At 40.5% G+C, this 4,698-nt stretch overlaps 1 protein-coding gene across 2 annotated transcripts in view; it reads right to left on the reverse strand.

The window, feature by feature from the left end:
- The window catches only part of GALNTL6 (polypeptide N-acetylgalactosaminyltransferase-like 6), a 996,922-nt gene that overhangs the window by 469,234 nt on the left and 522,990 nt on the right, over positions 1-4,698 (reverse strand). The gene's annotated exons all lie outside the window — the stretch shown is intronic.

Genomic DNA, 4,698 nt, shown 5'->3' on the forward strand with positions numbered 1-4,698 from the left:
CGGTTGAAAAAAGACACAGATCCATTGAGTTCAACCTTTGGGTTTTTGTGCGTGCGTGTGTCTGTGTGTGTTTGTTACTAAGATTACATGTACCCCTGTATATCTTCTGCTCTGAGAAAAGTATCTAGATAGTTCTTGAATTACTCCATACTCTCAGCTGATACCACTGTCTGTGTAAGGGAATTCCACAATTTTACAGCTCTCTCCTGGCAGGTAATTATGCAGTAGCCAAGTGGGATTCTGGGTAAATCTAAGTGGGTGGGGACATAGATAATGCTACTACAGCTCTTATAGGACTATAGGAGAAAGGGAAAAGAACAGTTCTACATGTAAACTTTCTTGACTTTACTGAATATATTCAGGTTGAAATGAGCATATACTTTGAGCAAGACCAAAAAAATAAAAATAACTGTATTTTATAAAAGTAAGAAAAGAGCATTGCATGTTATATTTGTATGTGAGAAGCTGTTGATCTTTTGGGAGTTATAACATGTACCACTGCTTTGCAAAGCATTTCTGTCCTGTTTGTAGCAAAGAGGTTAGTTTAGAGTTTATAACTTAAAAGTGATATTTCTTTCAACAGAGTAACAGTGAGTTTGATAAGAAAGCTGTAACATTTATATATTATTCATTTAATCTAAAAACCCTGAAGCCTGTGAGGTCTCTTCTGTAATTGGTATCCTGATGCTGCTATGCACAGCTCTAAAATTCCTTACAGTATTATGAAGCAAATTCCATATGCTTTGAGCACTGAAATGTGGTAAAGTACACTGGTAGACTGTTTAATTCACATCATTTTATATATTTCGTTTTTTTTAGGTATATTACATAGTATATTCCCTATAATTTTTATAAAATATTCAGAATGTGCAGGCTTCTTCAAGGTTTTACATTCAGCTGGAAGCTATAGTGCCACTTATGTAACATAGTTAATTTAGAAAGGCTGGACACAATCCATTTATTTAAATTGATTCTACCTATGGACACTGGCAGCAAAAAAATTAGGCAAACGATACCATGATGAGAAGTTCAATACTGCTGTGACTGAATCATGTCCTATCCTTTTTTTACCTGCAATAATTCTTGTTTCTGCAAATTTGTCTACTTTAGAAAGTTTTAGAACTCAATGCTGCTCAAAGGAAGCCAAAAGGAACTCCTGAATTGCTCAAAAAACCATTGACAGCTTTGACTGTTTAATCACTTAGGAAAATAGCATATAATAAATATTGTGAAAAAAAACTAATTCAGGTTCCATGCTGGAATGATTTGTTCCCTAAGGGCCTGTTCACACAATATGCAGTTCGTCCCGGCCACTTTCCGGCCGGAACGCACTGCATCGCATTGCTGCCGGCTCAGTATTTCATGGGGCTTGAGGGGGCGTGGCTGGTGCCGAATGGTGCCGTAGCCAAGCCCTACGTCCACAATGCGATCGCCCGCACGGGATCGCAGGGCACATTGTGCCTGCAGTCCGGTGCGGTCAAAATGCTGCAAGCACTATTTTGACGACACCGGACCCGACCGCAGCCACAATGTGCCTTGTGATCCCATGCGGGCAACTAATAAAAAGAGAAGAAAAATGTAATATATAATTATAAAAGCATACAGGCAGATACAGAAATGACTGGGTGATATGCAGGTGTCATTAGGTGACACTGTCCAGAGCTGTGAGGACCCTCATATAACCCCTTCCACTCCCAAGAAACCTCAGTTTTTAAGTAAGCAATAGTGGACATAGAGGGGAGGATCTTGTGTCCTGTACTATACTCCAAGAAACTGATTTTACTGGTGAGTCAAAAATCCTATTTTTTTGATCATACAGTAGAGGACACAGGCAGATTCAGAGACTACTAGAACATCCAAAAGCAATAGAACAGAGGGGAGGGCAACACAGCAAACTAGTGCCAACAGGCCCATATACCAGAAACAATGGAAAACCCCAACTCAGATAGCAGCCAATAGCACCTTATGGCAAAAACTAGCATCAGCATAGGCCCAAACATCCACCTGTTAGCGCTTGTGAGTTTGTGAACAGAAGACCAAGTGGTGGCTTCACAAATCTGCAGATTGTGTGCCTTTGCAGGAAAAAGTGGAGCCCTACCTTTAGTAGAATAGGCATGCACAATGACCTGTCTAATCTACTGAGAAATGGTGGTATGAGATGAAGGGAGCCCTGTGCAAGGTCCTTTAGGAAGGACAAAGACAATCAGATTGTCTGAATGAAGCTGTAGACAAGAGATAAACTCAGACATCTCAAACCACATCCATGTCCTGATAGGGATGAAAGGAGCACACCACCTTAGGTGGAAAGGAATTCCTAGGCCTGAAAATAACCTTATCATTGTGAAGAACAAGGAACCGTTGCTTGCATAACTGTGCAGCAAACTCCAAAACTTTCATAGTGGAAGTGATAGCGACAAGGAAAACAACCTTGCATGTAAAATCCATCAGAGATATATCCCTAATAAGTCCAAAAGGAGGTTGCTGGAGAGATGAAAGCACCAGAATGACATCCCACAGCCTCACTAGAGGACATATATTGGGAGCTATCTGAGTGGCCCCCTGCTAAAATATGAGGTTATGAGATTTGCAAAGCATTGCATTCTGTTTTTATGTAGATTTTACACAGCGTCCCAACTTTTTTGGAATAGGGGAGGTAGTTTGGAGAAAGAAGGAGGCAGGAGCAGAGAACAGGAGGGTGTCTTGCCTTGCTGTGCCTGTTTGTTTGTGGAACCACACGGCTTACTAGCACACACAAGGATGGCTCAATAGGACCCTGCAAGGGAAATAAGCCACCCAAAAACAGGATTTCAGGGTCAGTGCTCAGGAGACCAGCTGACTCTGCAAGCAACTAAAACTTTTAAATATCAAGGAGCAGCATTCATCAGCATTTGAAATAGAAAAAAACTTTTGGCTTTAATATCACTTTAAATATAATATTTACTTAAAATGATTACATTATACAATTACATTAGTTATTTTTAATTAATTGAAATTAAAGACTTTTGTATTTTAAAATTTACAATATGCGTTTTCCCTGCTAAAATGGTCTTATGCTTTTAAACCCCTGAAAATGTCCGATGTTGTAGCTGTATCTTTGACATATCACAGTAAACAAGGAGAAGATATAGGATTAACATATCATGGAATCTATGTGAATGATGTCTACTTGCTGTCAGGAAAGAATGAGCTTCTTAGCAACATGGCAATGTTATACTGGAGGAGTGTTGTTGCTATGGTAACATAAAAGTTCACTGGTCTCCTCTGTATGATGCCTATATACCAGGGTTAATGATAAAGCTCTGATAGTGTGATCAGACACGGCAACTAGAGCAAGCTTTCAGAATTCTGCCTGTCTTAGTTTTATTTGGGGAGCAAATTTATTATTATATATCATATATGTCATATATTATCGATATTACTTATATTAGGATTATAAATGAACAATATACGATACCCCATAACATTTGCAAGACACAACAAAGTGTCATTAAGTAAAAATTGGGATTTTTAAGTGCTGATACACAATCTAATAAACAATCTAACAAACATTCATAAAATTATGTATCAACACCAAAACTGCACGCATTGTTTACTTAAAGTAGTATTAAAATTTCAAAATGTTTTTCAATAATGAATCCAGATCAAGCAAATATATATTGCCCAGCAAAGCATTGCTTTACATGTTTGCCCAAACACTTACAATCATCATGTTTCTGAACAGCTGTTTCAAAGTCTCTCAGCTCTGCTTCCCTGAACTTCCTGTCCAGTACAAGATAACACGGGACAGTGCAGACTCCAGCAACTGTTCATCTACTGGCTTGGAGAAGGAAGGAATGAGGAGAGGGGGGCGGAGGAGGGGAGTAGCTTGATTTGCTATGTCTGTGTGTTTGTGGAGACACACACAGCTAACTAGCACACACAATGGTGACTGCAAAGCACTCTGCTTGAGAAAGGAGTCACTCTAAAACAGGAAATCAGGACAAGTGATGGGCCGAACAGGCCCGAGTTAGGTTCGAACTTTAGAATATCCAAAATGTTCGAACTCAAACTCAATGTAAGTCAATGGGGCTAGATCTTTCAAAAATGATTGTCCCCTTTAACCCTTTCGCTGCCAAGGACGTACGGCATACGGACCTACAAAAGTGATTCTGGCTGGCCAGCTCAGTATGCCGTACGGACCTGGCATTTACAGTTCTACTATAAGCTCATGGTCGCTTTAGCCACCCCAGGGAGGGATGAGAGACTACATGGATACCCGCTGCTTGTAGGATCTGTGGCAGTGGGGATCCGTAAAAAAATCACTGGCAGGGGGGGCGGGGGACCAAGCGGCGGCTGGCCGCAATTCAGGATGGCCAAGCGGTGTTTCGATCCAAGCCGCTGTCATCCTGCCAGTTTTTGGATGACAGCGGCTTTGTAGCGTGGCAGAGCGGGGGATCGTTAAATATCATTGATATTTAACGATCCCTCTGTTTACAGCAAACACCGGAGTGATCGTCTGATCACTCCGGTGTTTGTAAATAACTGGGGACACATAGTACTATGTGTCCCCAGTTATGAATGAACAGGCTGTGATTTACATCACAGCCTGTTCATTCAAGAATTTATGAATGGGGACTAGCACTCACTACAGAGGCTCCTCCCCATTCATAAACTAATGATAGTAAGATATTTTTACTATCATTAGTTTGTGAATGAATG

This window comes from Nanorana parkeri, unplaced genomic scaffold (assembly GCF_000935625.1).
Source record: "Nanorana parkeri isolate BGI_ZX_2015 unplaced genomic scaffold, ASM93562v1 scaffold185, whole genome shotgun sequence".
Classification (NCBI taxonomy): Eukaryota; Metazoa; Chordata; class Amphibia; order Anura; family Dicroglossidae; genus Nanorana; species Nanorana parkeri.